This window comes from Nelumbo nucifera, chromosome 6, assembly GCF_055504915.1.
Source record: "Nelumbo nucifera cultivar China Antique chromosome 6, China Antique-T2T, whole genome shotgun sequence".
Classification (NCBI taxonomy): Eukaryota; Viridiplantae; Streptophyta; class Magnoliopsida; order Proteales; family Nelumbonaceae; genus Nelumbo; species Nelumbo nucifera.
The window spans coordinates 57,184,759-57,204,223 of NC_142654.1; the positions used below are offsets into that span (position 1 = coordinate 57,184,759).

Sequence of the window (19,465 nt, forward strand, 5' to 3'; positions counted from 1 at the left end):
ATCAGTAATTTGAATTAACATTCTAACGTTGAATTAATGGAGGGGGTGTAGAAACGATAACGTTAGAAAGTTCAGGGGAGGACAGTACTCTGAGGATAAAGTAGGGTAGTGAACCACAACTGTCAGAAAGTGATGTGAGGTTTTAACAATTTACTTAAAAAAGGGCAAATTTAAAGTGTCCCTAAGGTTTAATTAATTGGCTAACTTTACTCCTGTAACATTTGACTATTGTCTTAAAATATCCCTATTTCAAATAATTGAATAACTCTACCCCTGTAACATTTGTCAATGTTCCATCAAAATCCATACTACCTTTCTTTCTCACTCTTCCCACCTTTGCAAAATCCCGACTCAGTTTTTTTAAGCCATAATCAGAGATTCTCGCTCCTTAGTGGCTTCACCTTCAAGCACAAACAGAAAACAATCAACCAATGCATCTTCTCAAAAAGTTCAATTCCATAAAAAATATTCATTTATTACATCTTTTTTTCAAGAGAAACCCTCAATCGTGCATCCGTTTCTTGAAGTGCATGTTCAAGCTACAATACCTTCTCCTCCAACTCAAATATCAGCCGGTCCTTTTCCGATATCTTCTACCCACAATCGCCATGGACGTGATCTTTCGCGCCAAGTTAAGTTGCTCATATGGATCTGTTGGAATGACAGACAATATCTCATCGGGCAAATGGAAATCCATCCCACCCCCACTGTTGTAATTGCCATTACTCTGCGTCATTTCCCTTGTTTTCAAACCCTAAATCCCCAAATCCCACAAACAAAAACCAAAAAAAAATTACTGACAGAACTCACAGCTTTAAACAAAACTATAACGAGCTGTCTCTCCCTCTCTCTCTTCCTTCTGGGTTATGCTCCTTAAGAGTTGTTGACGCCTCTGAGAGTTAGGGCATCAGCTCAAATTCTCCCTGCAAACACAATTGTACGAGGGATGTATGAAAATATACTACACTTAACAATCACCAAGTGACAAACAAAAGGAATTGTATTGCTTGATGTATAACAAAAGTTAAATAGACATCACAACAAAAATAAATAAAATAAGAGAAATAAAGACACATTCTTGCACGACAAAAATGCATTACCTAATTGTACAAATAAAATGAAATGCTAGCAACCAATCTACAGAATCTATCATGCTGATACAGAGACTAGTTGATGAGACCACACAGTTAGAAAATCGTTTAATTAAGCAACACGATGATGATAGAGGTTATCCGAGCATCAAACCTATGTTAATCCCTAATCTGCAGCAATTAATTGGCTGAAAACCAAACAACTATATAATTCGATCAAACTAAGGGCTGAAACCGACCACCATAATGAATTGCTATGATTTCTAGAACTCCAAAACAAATTAGGAAGTTCGGGATGAGGTGGAACTGGTTCGCACGCCCTTCTCTTCTTCTTTGTTGTTCAAAGCTGAGGTATTCCCGTACATGATCACCGGTGGTCGGAGGACCGATATGTCCAAAGGTATGACCCGTTCTTGTAAATTCAAGTTTTTTTCTCACAGTTTCTTGTTAAAATCTCCGAACAAATTTTCATGCCATCAGAAAGATTGATATGGTAGGAATTGGGTTTTATTTTGAAAATTTGAGAAATAGTGGAGGCAAATTGGATATTTTATTTTATTTTTTCCATTATATTTAATAATAATAATAATTGTTGAAAATAATAGGATTACTTTAAGATAACACTGAAACAGTAAGGGTATAGTTTGTCAATTTCCTAAACCTCAGGATAGTTTAAAAAATTTGTCCAAAAAAATATGATTGACTAATGACCGATAACGAGAACTCTGATATTTCCCAAATTCTTCCTCTCGCACCGGCAGCACCATGGCGCAAGGACTCGCAACGGCTACTTTTACGAATTTTTGCTCACTCCGCAAACTCAGAAGTTCGAAACCATGCCCATCTGCACCCCTGCATTTCAGATCTTACGGTGTTTACAATGGTTTTGCGATGGAACTTCATGCTAAGAAGAAGAGAGGTATCGTGGGTGTTTTAAGAGTTTCCCAACGGAATGCTGGTTACGTGCAGGGAGGGAATCGGTTGGCCTATGATTTTAAAAGTTTGTGCAGAGAAGGAAGAGTAGAAGCAGCTCTTGAGCTTCTGGACGACATGGAGAGGCGGGGAATTTGTGTTGACACGAATAGCCTTGTTGCTTTGCTCGAAGCTTGTGTCAATTTCAAGTTGTTGGAAGCCGGAAGAAAGGTCCATGATTACATAAACAAATCTATTCCTAGACCTAGCATTTTAGTCCTTAACGAATTAATCGAGTTTTATTGTAAATTGGGCAGTACGGAAGACGCCCGTAGAGTCTTCGAAGAAATGCCCGAAAGGAATTTGGATTCTTGGAATAAGATGTTGATGGGTTTGGTAGAAAATGGACAAGGAGGAGAAGCCCTTAGTCTGTTTAGCGAGATGAAAGGAGTTGGAATCAGGCCTGACAAGTCTACTTTCTCTGGTGTTCTGATGGCTTGTAGATGCTTAGGAGAAGTTGAACGAGGACAAGCACATTTTGAATCAATGACAAAGGATCATGGAATTGCTCCTTCCATGGAACATTATGCAAGCATTGTCGAACTTCTAGGAAAATCAGGAAAGATAGCTGAAGCCAAGCGGTTTGTGGCTAAGATGCCAATTGAACCAAATTCCCTTGTATGGGAGACGCTGGGAAAATTCTCAACGGCTGGATTGAAGGATCAGATAACTGAATTAGCTCCTCCTAAGTCTCCTCCTGCGTTGAAACTGAGAAACAAAAAGAAAATACAGAACAATTCAGGTTCGAAACGAACTGTGAACCCAAAGAAGAGTGAGGCCTATGAAAAGCTTAGGTCTTTGAATGAGGAGATGAAGGAAGCAGGTTACGTGCCAGACACAAGGTATGTGTTTCATGATATTGACCAAGAATCAAAAGAGAAGGCCTTAATGTATCACAGTGAGAGGCTAGCCATTGCTTATGGGCTTATCAGTACACCCCCAGGAACCACACTCAGAATCATGAAGAATCTCAGGATTTGTGGGGACTGTCACAATGCCATCAAGATTATTTCGAAGATTGTTGAGAGAGAGATCATTGTAAGGGACAACAAAAGGTTTCATCATTTCAAGGATGGCAAATGTTCTTGTGGGGATTACTGGTAGGAGAATGTTTGAAAGTGGATTTATCATGCCAATCCTTTTCTTGTGTAGATAAGCAGTTCCTTGTGTAATATATCTCTTATCAGTTATCATTTAGGAATATGTTTTATAAGATGCCCATAGATGCATTAAACAGAAAGAACTAGCATAGTCCAATTGGATTATTCTTCTTTTCTCTTTTCTTTTAGCTGTGTTTTTTGAGAACCGTAGTGGTAAGATATGATTTCTTACCTTCTCATCCGACAATGGGTAGAAAAAGGATCCACAACCTGCTTGTTCAAATAGTGTTTGCCAATATGTATGGTTTTGTTTCTCAAAACAATGATGACTTCCACATGAATATTGGCGAACACCCCCTTTGGCTATGTTTGGTTTGTTGTCATATGCATAGGAACTTAATTGCTTAAGCTTTGGTTGTCGCATGACCCTGTAGGAACTTAATCGCTTAAGTTTTATGTCATATGCAGAAATATCCCTTGATTTTCCTCCTTTCTCTTTTCAAATATCTAAGTGTGAAAAGAAGTAGCTTTTAACTTCTTTTTTTTTTTATTTTTGTAAATTGGTACAGAAACAGAGTATTTGTGAATGGAAAAATGTTGTCTCCGTTTGACATTCATGTTAAATATTTATAGGTAAGATTACATGTATAAGCACTGATTGTACATCTTCGACAGGTTGTAACTGATTCTAACAAACTCACTGCCCATGCGTAACTGTCTAATAGATTATGTTAGACAGCTAAGACTCCCCCTCAAGTTGGACATGGACTGGATGTTGGAGAAAACATGCCCAACTTGAATAATAAGGAGTGAAACTGATCACAACAAAGGGCCTTGGTAAATACATCAACTGGATGAAGCTTTGGAGATACATGACAAGTGATGATTGTCCGAGACTGTATGAGATTTCTCACAATGTGACAATCTATTTCGATGTGTTTGGTCCTTTCGTGGAGGACCGGATTGGTTGCTATATGCAAGGCGGCTTTATAATCACAGTGTAGTTGCATGGGTTGGGCATGAGCAAGCCCAATGTCAAGAAAGAGGCGTTTCAACCAAAGAAGTTCACTTGCTACAGTAGCGATGGCACAATACTCTGCCTCTACTTAAGACCTTGAGACAGTATTTTGCTTCTTGGGCTTCCAGGATAGGGGAGAACTACCCAACATTGTGATATAGCCGGTGGTTGAATGTTGAGTTATTGGGCAACTGACCCAATCCGAATCACAATAAGCTTTGAGTGTTAAGTCACTTAATGCAAATAAGTATATGCCATAGGAAATTGTGCCCTTCAAATATCTGAGGATGTGAAGTGCAGCATCCCAATGTTCTTGTCGAGGTGCATTCATGAATTGTGTGAGCACATTGATAGCAAATGTTATATCAGGTCTTGTAGCTCACAAATAGACTAGATATCCAACCAGTCTTCTGTATTCGGCTGCATCTTGGAGTAACTCCCCAATAGCTAAGGCAAGGTGGTGTTGTTGTAGCATTGGAAATGGACTGGGCTTGCACTCAGTCATGCCAACATCCTGAAGAATATCCAGAGCGCATTTCCTCTGACAAAGGTGTATGCCAGTCTCAAATCATGAGACCTCAATTCCCAAAAAATAAGTGAGTGGCCCTAGATCCTTTATGTGAAAACATGAGCCCAAGTATTCTTTGAGAGCATAAATTTGGATATGGTCACTACCTGTAATGACAAGACCATCTACATATACCAAAACTTGGATTAGATAAGGTAAATAAAGTTCAATATGCATTTGAGGCCTAAAAAGCCATGTAAACAGAGTGCAGCAGAAAGTTTCTCAAACCATTGTCTTGAAGCTTGCTCTTAAGACCATAAAAGGAGCGTTGAAATTTGCAAACTCAAGTATCACCATCCTTAAGTAATCCAGGAGGGGGGAGCATATAAATTTCTTCATGTAAATCTCCATGTAAGAATGCATTGTCTCCTTCAGAAGGAAAGTGTCTGTGTGGTCAGCCTACTATTGAGCAAAGAGGAAGAGAGAGGCCTCTTCTTGTAGCAGCTCAGGTGGTGATGTTGATAGGCTTTGGAAACAATTGTAGAAGATGAAGCTAATTCCCAAAATTAAATCCTTTTCTTTTTTTGTGGAAAGCTTTTCAGGATGCCCTTCTAGTTCAACTTTAAGTGCAGAAAAATCATTGAGTCCTTGTGTCCAATTTGCTTCAAGGGAGAGGAATCAATTGAGCATATGTTCTTTGAGTGTGATTGGGTGAAACCTGTTTGGTTTTAGTTCACCCATTGCTTTAAGATTTAACTGATACCTCCAAGGCTCCAATGGCATTTCCCTTAAACAGGTTTCACTTATTTGGTTATGAACTTACCATCTCAGTTAGGAGTGCAACTTAGGTTGGCCCAAGTTAGTATTTTACATTGTTCAAGGATTGGGCCTTCAGCTGGACTCATTCAAATTTTGACAAAAGCCCAACCTGAGCTCACCTAAGTTGAATCTCAGTTGTGCTCCAAAGAAGATATTCATCTTATTTGCATGCATTTTGCTCTATTTGCTTGTTATATGTAAGGAGGGATGTGCCTTTGTTCATCAATTTAATACAGGTGCATATCCAGCACCCGACTTGAAGAATTTACATAGCATCGATCCCAGTCTTTTGGGCCGGGCCGATTCAAGTTTAGACAAATTCTCAACCCAAGCCTGCCTGGCTTGTACCCTTAGCAACTAGTGGAGACGGACAGCTCCATGAAGGAGATAGTGTGCACCCTCCCAAGTAAGGGTGTCAATGGACCGGCTTTGGATTGGATCCCGTCCAGTCCAAAATCAATTTGAACAGATTGGACGGACCAATAAGACATATTGAATTGGATGAATCCAGTCCAAAATATTTATTAGATTGGATTGGACCTGGTCCATCCGTAATAAATTTATATTGGATTGGACTGAATTAAGCCAATATCTGGTCCATTGATGGATAAAAATGTAGGTATCAATGGACTGAGTTTGTGTTAAAACCAATCTAAATTAAAACAAATTTGAATAGATTGAACGGTCCAGACATTGAATTGGTCCGATCCAAAATGGTCCAAAAATTTATTGGATTGAATTGGACCTGGTCCATTTGTAATGGACTCACATTGGACTGGATCGGGTTGGACCAAATCCATTCTATTTGACACCCCTACTCCCAAGCAGTAGCAGAGGCAGGACCAGCTCCCATGCAAATCACGTATGTTTGCTCATGTTAGAACTCATGGAGCTTTCCCAAGGAGCAGTTCAAGTTCAACCCTAACAAGCTTTCAAAGGGGGGGATTTATGCTGGATGTGGTGTTTATCATGGCAGATGAGGGTGGATTCTTTTTGGCAGCGATATACTTAGATCTCTGGTTTTCTCTGAAGCAGCAACATTGTTAGAATGAGTAAGGTTGGCCTAACATCTTCACAGGAAGAAAATTTTGGTTGAGCCGGATATTGAAATCCTCATCAATGCGGCCAACCATCAGGCAGCTAATATCACTTGTGAAATTAGTTTTTCTTTTTTTATTTGTGTTAGAGAATTTAGATTCCATCCTCACAAAATCTGTTCTTACAGCTACTACCATTCTGTACTTAGCTTGGATGTTTTTCGGAGAAGTACGGATTTGTCCAATGCAGATTTTTGATTTATGCTGCAGAGCTATAAACATTCAAAAGGACCACAACCCACATTCTATCCACCAACGCCTACCTGTGAATTGATATCAATTCTGAATTGGCACCTATACTGGCAGTACTTTAAGCCTACAAATTCTGACCCTGGGTTGATCGGTCATTCTCTCATGTTTTTATTTATGGGAGATATTTCCAATGCACGGCTGCAAGAGCTGCGAAAACGGTGTGAAGATGGATTTTGTGAAGAGATAATCTGATTTCATGTGTTTAATGCCCATGATTTGATTAAATCCTTTTTTTTTCTTGCCTTTATTAATTGAATGGAGAACGCTGCTTCTCACCGTTTAACTAAGCCAAGCTACCCCAGTAAATGAATGGGATTGATACTCCCCCTCTGTTTCGTATAGCAATCTTTTGTACTGGGCCTGTTGGGTCATTGTCTTTCCTTCAGAATTCCCTGCAATTATCTACTCTGTTCTTTTTATTTTTAACGTTAGAGGTATGAGTAACGTGATTATAGTAATAAGTACAACTGTACAATACATATGTACAGTTGTACATGTACAACTGTACATATGTACAAATATAAATGTAACGTTAGAGCCTGTATTTGTCACTAAGTCTTAGTTTGGGAACAATACAAATATAAATATGTATAGTGCAAATATAAGGTTTATATATATAGAAAAACAGTCCACGTTAGTGACTTCACTATGCCTCTCTTTGCTCCAAACCCCATTTCCTAATTTTCTATTTTTTTATTTTTAAATTCTACATAATTATCTATTAAACTAATAAGGAAATAACATAGGCATAACTATTTCTAACAACCATAAAGAAAGAGGGATATGCTTTTCTAATGTTTAGCCAAGTAGCACAACTTTCTCCTAAATTGTCTCTTATTCCTATTTATCTCCTTAATTATCTCTAACTCCTATTTATCTCTTAAATTATCTCTAATTCCTATCTATACTCTCCCCCACTTTTTATCTACATCAATATAAAGAAAGTTTCAATTAAGAAAATTCATAATTATTTAAACATTATACCGAAATTATGTAAACGTTAACATATTTATTCAAAACACAAAAATTAATTATAATAAATTTAATAATATTCATATTATTATTAATTCTATATTTTTACAAAATTCATCATGAAAATATGTAGTAACAATATAAAATATAACATTATGAATTATTCAATTTAAGTGCTATTCAAATAATAAAAATTTAACAATAAAAATAAAATACTATTCAAATGTTTCAACAACTAAATATCTTAAATAACAAAAGATTAAAAATAGATAAATAATTATCTAACAAAATATTTAATATTTCGTAATAATTTTAAAATAAATAAAATTCAAACAACGAAAATTTTTAAATATCTTACATATTATTTAAATATTTCAATTATGAAATATTTAACATGACTAAATTTTAAATAGTTAAAATAACGAAATCATGTAATAAATTTAAAAATTTTCTTAAAGTAGAAAAATAATAATAGTAGATTTCAAAATATTCATCTTAATAAAAAATTAATATTTTACAAAATTAATAACGAATTATGTACTAATAGTACTAATTATAATTTTGCAGATTATTAAATTCAATAAATAATTAATATTTTAAAATTTTAAATAACAATATTATTTAAATAACTAAATAATATTGTAAATAACTAATTTCACTTATATCAATTAATAAATATAGAAAATAATTTTCAAAAAAATTAATATATATAGTAATAATTTTACGATAATAGTGTATATTCATTATATATTTATATGTACTAAAATTAATATTTATTTTATTTTCAGTAATTATTTATTGCATTTTTACATTTTCAATCATTATTTATAAATCTATTTTTTTTTATTTAACAGAAAATTGTCAGTAATTATTGGAGACTAAACAACTATTATTTAACTTTTGAAATTTAACTTATTGTATTTTTGTTATAAATTTATTTTTAGTAATTATATATTTTTATAATTTATTGATTAATATTTATTAGAGATTAAACTATTATTTGAGATTACATTATTTATTGACTAATTTAATACATTTTTAAATTTTATTGTATTTTTTTAATTATTGTATCTTCATTAGAAATTTATTTTCAATAATTGTGTATTTTTTCTATAAATTTTCAATAATTATTAGAGATTAAACTATTAATTTAGCTAAAATTAGGAGTGTTCATGTATTGATTCAGTTCGGTTGTTGGCTGTTTTTCCTACCAAATTGACTTGATAAGGTCGAGAGTTTGTCACCTAAAACTAATTGACCATTAGTGACAATCTGCCAATTTAGGTTGTATCGGTTTAGGTCTATTTTCGATTTGGTTTATTTGTTCAAAAGATTTAAGCTTGAAAATTGAATTTAAATTTTATAAATTATAGTGATATTATTAAAAAATAAATTAAAAAGAATTAAATTTATTATATAAAATATTTCAGACTAAGAAATATGGGAACTTTCCCACTTTTCGTATTAAAAAAAATCATATTTAAAATAAAAATGTTAATATATATATGGTTGGGTTAGTTCAGTTTTGGTTGGTTTACAAATGGCCAGACCGAAACTGGCCTAACTTGGTCGGATTGGAAAGTTGCTGAACCAAAGTCGAACGGAAAATGCTAGAAAAATGATTAACTCAGATTGAATTCTATCGAATCGATTATTAAAAAGTTAAAATATAAAACAATTGTATACTCTTATGCATGGGTCTAGTACAATATATAAGCATTGCACATTACAAATTTGTATATGTACTCAGTTTGGGAAGAATATAAATACAAATATGATCAGTTTAAATGCAAGATTTATAAATATAATGTACATGGTACATATTTGCATTTGTACATTTATATTTTTAAATAAATACAAACCATGTGCATTATATTTTTAAACATTGTATTTGCTGTGTAAATATTTGTATTTATACTCTTTCCAAACTAAACCTAAAGATAACCTCAGAAAACAGGATCGATTCACCTCGAATCCTCTACGTTTGTTCCATTACTTTTTCTTGCAGTGAGTAAACACATCCAGCGAAATATGAAAGGAGAAAGGTAGTCATGAGAACTGAAAACCTCACATAATAAACTAATCAAGCTCTAATCGAATAATACGGGCTCCAATCCAAGTTCGATTCTCGAGCTAAATAAGAAATAGTTTTTCCTTTCATGGATGACAGAAATGTTAATCCTCGATTGGAAAAAATTAGCAACAACGACACCATATGTACCCTTTAGGCTGGTTTCTTCCTCGAAGAGAATAAGAAGGTACACCTGCTCAACTGTAAGCTCCACTTAGCTGTACAAATGGATTTCATCGGTATCGTTCGTTCCCTTGCTTTAATTTATATATAATTTGATGATTGAGACATGCTTCTGGGTTTGCTTTTATATGGGTATATTCATTCCCTCATTTGTCTGCCGTATTCTCTCGTCGCCATTAATTTCTGCCATGCAGATAACTTTCTTGGTGTAATCTCTTTGATTAGTTATGGATGGATGCAATCAATAAACGCTCACCCCGCAGCTAGCGATCCATTTGATGCCAAAGTTGGTCAGAGTCAGATAGAAGACAGCTATCGTCGTCTATCAGGGCAGTTGGGGACCCACCGATCAACCAGTGATATCTCTTGGAAGTGTTTCACAGTGAAGAACGCAACTCTGATCAAACTGGACAAGTGTCCTCGCATCCGGTTAGTCTTGAGTTGAGGCAAATGTATCAGCTGTCTTTCGCCATGAAAAAGTCCCGATTATCGTGATAGCTGCAGCTTTTTCCAGGTTCATCATCAATAATTCTTTGACGAAGGACGAACAAAGTGTTTCAGCAATGCATGGTTTGTCTAAACATTAAAAGGAGGAATATTCTTTGGGACATAACGATCCAAGAGGAACCCTTAAATCGATATCGTCAAGTCTCGGTGTTCAAGTTGAAGATAACTTACTTGGTCGAATCGAGTTGGTGCCAACTCTATCGTTTGATCACAGAGATATACTCACTTCGGAATCTGCAATCAGTCTTGCCGGCAGGACTGCAGGAGTTAGATTAGAATCTCTCTCTCCACTAATACTATCTTTATCTATAATAATTTGATTATTTGCTTCTTCAACTATTTTAATCAAGGTTTTTAAAACCAAATCGGACGATTTGGGTTCGCTATTCTGACAAAAAATTAAAAAGTAAAAAACTGTTGGACAATTTGACCACCCATGAAAGTAGTTTGTATACCATATGAACGGTTTTTTGGAAAAATAACAGTTCTACGGTAAAACAGAACCGGTCACCCAGTTTTTTCGGTCCGACCATCCAGTCCAATCCAATTTTGAAAACCATGATTTTAATTTAGTGATAAGGTTTCTCATATATCTCTCGTATTAGGGCTGTTCATAAGAAGGCCCAAACCGACCAACCCGGACTGACCCAACCCGAGTCGGTTGGGTTTTCATCAGCACGGGTTGGTTTCGGGTTGTGCAAATTCCTAAACCGATGATTCAGGTCGGTTTCGGTTTTCACACAAGAAAACCGAAACCGACCCGAACCGAACCGACTTAGTTCCTATTTCAAACATGAAGTTCCAAAGCCCATTAGGCCACCTAGTTTTTGAATGGTTGCAAGAAACTTTGGATTAGTGAATAGTGACTAATGAACAACTTTTGTGATTAACTTTTCATTTAAATTTTATCATAGGAGATGGCTGAAATGATGTTCAATTTATGACTATTTTTAAAATTAGCAAGATTTTATCATAGGGATGAACTTAGAACCGAAACCGACCGAAACCGATCCAACCCGATTCAAACCGACCAAGTCGGTTTTGCTTAACACTGGGTCGGTTTCAGTTTCTATGTCAGGTAACCCGACCAAGTCAGGCCGGTAGGGAAAACTACAGTAAATCGACCCAACCTGACCCGTGAACAGCCCTATCTCGTATTACTTTACACACTAAAATTCCACTTCCATGATATATAGAGGAAGGTCTTTAGGCTACAACCCCCCACCATTACACGTGGCATTCTCATTTTTTTTTTCTAAAAATCTAGACATGTGGCATTTTCTGAGAAGTTGCTATTAAAGCCCACAACCCAGTACCACCATTCAAACAAGTGGCCTTCTCATTTTCCGGAAATCTAGACATGTGGCATTTTCTGAAAAATTGTTATTAAAGCCCACAATCCATTACCATCATTCAAACAAGTGGTCTTCTCATTTTTTGGAAAGCTAGACACTTGCAATTTCTGAGAAATTCCTACTAAAGTCTACAGTCCACTACAGCCTATAGCCCCCCACCATTCAAACATGTGGCCTTCTCATTTTTCTAAAAAGTTAAACATGTGACATTTTCTGAGAAATTGCTGCTAAAACTCACAACCCACTACCCCCATTTAGACATGTGTCATCCTATTAATTCAATAAATAAGATTCAAAAAGTGGTTAGTTTCACTCATAAGCATTCTCAATAGACATTTATTAGCTTAACACATGTTTACTCATATTCTAGTAAATACAAATGGTGAGACCCATTAAAATATTATCATAAATGATTTTTTTTTTCAAAAAGAAAACACTTTATTAATTACAAACTTGATTTAACTTTTAGGAAGCAACCAAATTTAACTTTTAAAAATAAATAACTCAAAATAAATTTATTAGATAAATAGTAAATAACAAATAAAGTGGGTTATTGTTTACCAATAAAAGCTTATTTAATATCTTAAATCAAATTAAAAAAAACATAAATTAATAGTGAGTTTCAAATAAAATATATCAGAATAGATTATCAATTACAAAGATGCAAGACCCATATTATTTTTTTTTAATTTAATTTTTAATAACTAAATTATACATTCATTTAATTACCCCATACTTAATAAGGGATGATTCTCTAGTAGACCAAAAATAAAGAGATTATGAGACCCACGCTGTGCCTTAGGCATGGTATGCGTTAGGCTCTGTGGGGAGCACATCCAAACTCGGGCTTTAATTATTGTTAGTAATAAAGATAAAGTGTCTTTGTTGCTACCAACTAGCTTCTAACATGATTTATAGTCCATCTTAAACATGTTTCCAATTAGTCATTGATGGCGTTGTACTTCTGATATGACAAATCATGTTTCAGATGAGTGATTATGTATTATATGTTGAATTCGAATCTGGACTTACTCCTCACACAAATCTTATGGTGTTTTCAGCTGTGTATTGAGAATATCTCTAGTACTTAATTTTGTAATTTATAGGAAGATCAGGGTTGTAATATGCTGTGAGAATGGTGTGAGGCGCACTATGTGAAGAGCAAATTCAATTCGTTGAATGCTGTATTAGTCGCAGATTTGGACTCATAAGATCCCATGTAATTAATTAAGCAAGTATTGCAAGAAAAATATTCCAATGGTGTAGAATAGATCTGTTTCCAATTTAATTTCACCAGTTTCAGATATGCCCAATTTGATTTGGTTAACATTTTATTCATTGATATATCTCCATATACTTACATAATTAACAATCTTTATTATTAGCAAAGAATCAAGTTTCATGTCTACAAAAGGTTTCTCTTTTTAGTGAAACAATTCCTTCAACTCAAGACAGACAGCCCTACTCCCAATTATTCATCATGGTTGGTACAAAAATCTTGTCTCCACATTGCCTTCCATAAAGAGAAAAAGTAGGGAAAAGAAAGGAAAGTTAGGTTTGTAAAGGTTTCCATATTTCTCCCTAATTCCCTTTCTTTTACTATCTTTTTCCTTCAAACCAAACATAATAAAGGAAAAACCCATTAACAAATACCTTATAACTTGTTACTCGTTTTTTTTTTTTTTTTTAACAAATATATACCAAATATGTGTGAACAGAATGTAAAGAAAAGCAAAAGAAATATGATAGAAAAACGTTATTAGCTTCTTGCTGTAAGGGGCCGGGCTTCTTTACAGGGGAGGAATATTTCTGAAATCAGAATGAATTCTAGGCATCACTCGTAACATATAATGCATTTGTCATATGCGATACCTAACACCAATATGATTGTGAAAAGTTTTGTCTCATGTTCGATCCCTTTCCCTAAACCATAACCCACTTGTGACTTTGTACTCATGACATGCCTTGTCATTACTAATTTTCAAAAATAAATTAAGTAGCCATTATATATATAGAATGAGAAGAACATCTTGAAGAACTGACTTTGGTTGCAAGATTTTAATTAATTAACATTCTGATATCTCCTAATTAATATAGGTGTATAGTTTTTTTGTTCTTTTTTTTTTCATCTTGTTAGATATTATAACCCTCAATATGCAAGAGGCTCATAATATCATTTGTTATTTTTTGTAAATTTAAGCACCAAATCACAGTAATAAGCAGAGATTTATTACACCAAAAAATCAAACTTTTATACGTCAGCCTAGGTATACAAATGAAAGTTGTGAGAGAAATGTATAAGTTATTTATAATTAATGACCTCTAGGCTCGTTCGTTTTTTGGTAAGTTATTTATCTAGGTGGTAAATTTTTTTTGGGAAACATTTACTCGGGTAAATGCATTTATTCATGTTCTTTTATTTCTCATGTAAATAAGGCAATGACCATTTTATCTATAAAAATCCATTATTAAAAGGGGTATTTTTGTCCCATTCAAATATTGGCAACTTCCCCCTAGGTGGAAAAGTTATTTACCCACCTAGGAGATAGGTATCACTTACCCGAAAAAATAAACTTTTTCTAATCCCCACATAAATCTGAAAAAAAAAAACATAAGATTCTTGACCAATGAGAATCAAAATCCCATTGATCAATTTTTTCCCTCTCAAAATCCGAAAAAAGAATGCCCCCTAATAACCAATAAAATTAATTTTTTTTAACAATGACTAGAACTTGATTGTATATCTAAACTGATCATAACTTAAAAATAAATACAAGTAAAAGAATGCCAAAACTATCGTCAAATGAGTCGGCTTTTGAATTCCAAGGGATATCCCAACAGTAGAAAAGGACGCATCCACCTGAGGAGGACAACAAGCTGGGGTACCTTTCAATCTCCAAAGGTTAAAATGCTGGACAACAACTCTGTCTGTTTGTCCCCCTTCCCTGGTATAAAACCACTAATTACAATTAATCGCTGATGAGCTCCATCATACAACTCTCCTCCACAGCATTCTAGTTCGGTAAAAATCTATTGCATAAAAGGCCCATGGTGCCAATACATCAGACACATGGTTTTTTATTGCCATTGACGCGGATGGTCAGATCGTTTAGCTCGAAAATCATAGATTTTAAAATCAGACTGGAAAAACCAAGAATCAGTCAGGTGATTAATTCTGTTTTTCCCAAAAATCGAATTTCCTCCTAAAACCGTTGATTTTGATCAGTAAAACGCGATTAACCGTTCAAACGATTTTGATCGTTTTTTTATTTTTTTGTCAGAATGGTTCGGGCATTTGGTTTGAATGGTCAGGCCATTCAACCCGATAACCGGACCCTTGACCGGTTCGATCATCGAGTCGGTTTTAAAAACCATGCCGGAAACCAACCAAGGTATCGGTCCATTTTGACCATTAGCTGCTATCTTACTTAATACCATTGACTTGATCATTAACCCACTGACTCAAAACAGTCAAATGGTTGATCTATTTGACATAGACTATGGTTTGGGGCAATTTTTGTTTCAATTATTTTTTTATTTTTAAATTATCAGACCAATCTATTAAGACTGAACGGTCAAATCACTGACCCGGAAACTGATGGCCAAAGCGGTTCGGGTTATTGGTCGATTTTTAATAGGTTAAGTACTCTGCAACCTAATGCAGAATTCTGAATGACAGTCACGTCTAATGGTCAGGATTCACCCCCCTGTACGGTGGGACTACAAAATTCTGACCTCAACTGATCAATCATTCTCCCATTTTTAAAACGTTAATCAGACAGATAAATCATTTTATTCTGAATTCTGGTTGATCTCACCTCCTATGTGGCTTGTTGATGCTGTAAGAATTTATTTCTGTTTAATGAATAGTTTGTTTTGAGGTTTTGAGCTCTACCTCCTTTCCACGAACTGTTACTACATCATACACACGGGACGGGACACTATAAGCGTGCATTGGGAATATCCAAACATTATGAAACAAGGGCAACATTACAAAGAAGCCTTGAACAAACAATACCAAGTTTGATTAGTCTGGTGCAAAAGCTTTGGATTTGTTTTGAACCCTTGTTAATACTTAAGAGCTACTAAACTCATGAAAATGAATTGAAAGAAGAAACTAAAATCACATAAAATTAGAGGTCCAAGAGAGTCGGTTTAACCAAGATATATAGCCAATCGACCATCCCAGTTGGATTAATTGCTGAAGACAACCATGCAAGTATATATAGTTAATTTAATTAATATATGTTTACTGATCCATGTTATTCGAAAGGTGATTTTATCATAGTTATAATCACTACGGTGGGTGTGCTAGATGAATTGTCTTAGCAGTGGTGTAGTTTTGAATTCCGCTATTATCGTTTCAGTAAGAAAAGAGTTATTAATGTGATGTTGTTCTCTTTACTTAAAAGAGTAACAACCGCTATGGAGTGTAGGCAACTTCCACTTCGATTTATCTTACAGTACTAACCAGTATTATTATAAAGAAGGTAACCTCATCCTTTTACCACCCACATGATACTTGATACAGGTCGAATTGATCACCAGTAAAATCCTGACATGTGGCAAAGTAAACATGGTGTTCCAAACTCTGTAGACCTCAATTCTCTCCGAAGTGCCACACGACCTCCATTAAAGCCCAACTTGGTAAAAGCACATCTTGCCAAGCTGAACCACATGTGATGCAATGACAATGGATACCTGGCATAAGAATGGCAATGGGGCGGATTTAGTGCGGGGCACCCCTTTCCCATTCTCGCCCCGAAGTTACGATACCTTGCCCCTTACTCGTCCCGTCCCCAGTAGCGGGGCAGGGCATCCATTTCCTATTGGGAACAGAGAATTCCCGAATTTTCCCTGCTCCAAGGCAATTACTTAAAAATTATCTATTTTATGGATAAATTATACATAGGATATAAGAATTGGGGGTATTTTAGAATTGAATTATAATAATTTAAGGATAATTCAAAAGTAAAATTATGGGATCCTAGGATTTTAAAATTTTAGGGAAAACTTAGATATATTTTAAATATCAATATTAAACATAGAGATATTTTACAAATTTACCTTCGGGTCCGGGGCGGGTTTGGGGAATTATATACAAAACCTATCCCCGTCCCATACCCGGTTTGAGAAAAATTATTTTCCCCATCCCCACCCCTGTCCTTGTTTAAGGTCAGGGAAAACCCGCCCCCGTTCAAGGCGGGGCGGGGCCCCAGTTTTACAGGGGAAATTGCCATCCCTAACCTGGCATTACCACTATCCACCTCATAAGCCACAACAAAAGCTGGGACCTAGACCTCTACCATCCTCTGCCATATCTATACTATACATAAAAGTGTGGATGTAGTGGTAAAACTTTTTTTCGACTAAAATTACTCTCTATTTCTTTCTTTGAGATAGGGTATAAAAATCATTTTATTATAGCTTTCATGGCTAATAAAATAACTAAATTTGTATATTTAATCTATCTTGTAAGTGTTGAAAATGTTACTTCAATTATTACTTTCCGCCTCATTTAATCCCCTCTCATTAAGTCTTATACTTAAGGTATTAAATATCTCATTTTTTCTTATTAAATTCTATATTGTTTAAGTTATTTTTTACTAATAAATGCTACTAATTATGTCTATGTCAATATTTTTAACAATATAAAATGATATATTTTAAAACTGACTCAAAAACAAAACCATTCTTTATCTAAGTGGTGGCTAAGCAATTCAACATCCAAATCAAAATGATCAACCTATGAAGTCATAGTTAGGTAATAAAATTTTCAAAATAGAAATAAATATAGAAAATTATAAAAAATGTAGAAAAAGTATACACATTTATTATATTTTTATTAATCAAATTAAAAAATGAGTGTAAAAAATGAGAATTTTTTTATTGATAATGAAAATAAAATACATAATTTAGATCTAACAAAAAATGAAATATAAAAATTAATAATAAATAGTTCAACTTTTGGGTTAAATGTGTTAACCTTTAAAGTCATAAAAATTAATAAAGTATAAAAATGCATAAATGAAAAATACATAAATTTTGCAAAAAACAAAAAAAGAATTGAGGCACATGTATACATGTATTTATCATATTAAAGAAAGTGTAACATATCAGAATTACTTTTACACACAAAAATACAAAAAAAAATTATAGAAAAATCAGAATTGTAAAATCAAAGTAAGTGTAACATATCAGAATTATTTATAATTCTATATTTACACTACTATTAAAAATATGAATAAGATTGTGGAACTTTCTTTTGACTAAAATCAGAGTTTTAAAAACCAACCAAGAAATGGAACCACTGGCTTTCGGTTCAACCATCTAGTTTGAGCGGGTCAAACTAGTAAGATGCAAAATATAATGTAACTTTTTATTTTGACCGTTAGATTAGGATTAGGTTAGAGTCCACCGTATATATACATTATTATGAGAGGGGAGTGTAAAACTTTGAGAATGAGGCAACTGGTTAAAACTGAGAAGTGAGAAAAAAAAGAAAGAGAAGAAGAAGAAGAAGAAGAAGAAAAGAAGGAAGCGCCGATGGAGGTGATTGTCACCATGTTCACCGATCTTTATTGTAAAGTCGTTTGCCCGGGAAAGAAGAAACCACTGTCAACGATTATCTCCATGTTCCTCATCACCACTACTACAACAATGTTTGCCTTCTTCTTACATATCTCTAAATCTCTCTCAAATCCCAAATCGTTTGCTTCATTAATGTATCTCAGATTTCTAATATAAAATCGGTGTTTAATATCTCCTTTCTTGCATCGATTTTTCAATTTCTTCAGTGGAATTGCATTTTTTTTACTATTACAACTTAAAAAGAATCTCAAAATCAAAATAGAACAACTAAAAACACTACTAATTTTGGTCATTGGGAATAACCAAACAAGATAGTGAGATATGAAAGTTTCTTTTTTAATTTTTTTACTTTTTAATTTCTATTTTAAAATAAATAAAAAATTTAGAATTAGTTTGAAAGAAACCCGAGAACCGTTAATCGGGTAGAACATTTTAACAGTTAAACCATCAGGGTCAACAATTCTCTTACCATTTCAACGTTTTTTTTTTTTTGTAAAATAATGATTTAGGGCCAAAACGAAATCACTAACTTGACCGGTTCCCGAGCCAACCAGTCAGACCGTCCGATCTAGTCTAATTTTTAAAACAATGACTAAAACACTAATTTTTGTATTTAGTCTATTTATTGAAAAGTTTAAATTGTAAATTGAACTACTACTTTTCACATCATTCAATTCCCTCTATTTAAATCTTACATTTTTTTAATAAGTGGACAAAAGAAAAAAAGATAAAACATTACAAAAAAGAACAATCTAGCCAAGCAGGTAGACCCGTCAATAATACTTGAAACTTCTCAACTCGATCTAATTATCAAATATTTGCATGAGGTGTTTATGTAATCATATTTGGATTTTGCAATATGCATCCGATTAATAATAAAAAATAAAAAATAAATACATAAAGTTTATAAAAAAAATTGGATATATTAT

The 19,465-nt window shown here is 34.1% G+C and overlaps 1 pseudogene across 1 annotated transcript; it reads left to right on the forward strand.

Moving 5' to 3' along the window:
* The first annotated feature begins 427 nt into the window (after positions 1 to 427).
* Positions 428 to 3,328, forward strand: LOC104601996 (pentatricopeptide repeat-containing protein At2g15690, mitochondrial pseudogene; annotated as a pseudogene). The gene is made up of 2 exons (XR_016077185.1): positions 428 to 1,491; positions 1,853 to 3,328. The product of XR_016077185.1 is annotated as a pentatricopeptide repeat-containing protein At2g15690, mitochondrial pseudogene (transcript).
* Positions 3,329 to 19,465: the final 16,137 nt, after the last annotated feature.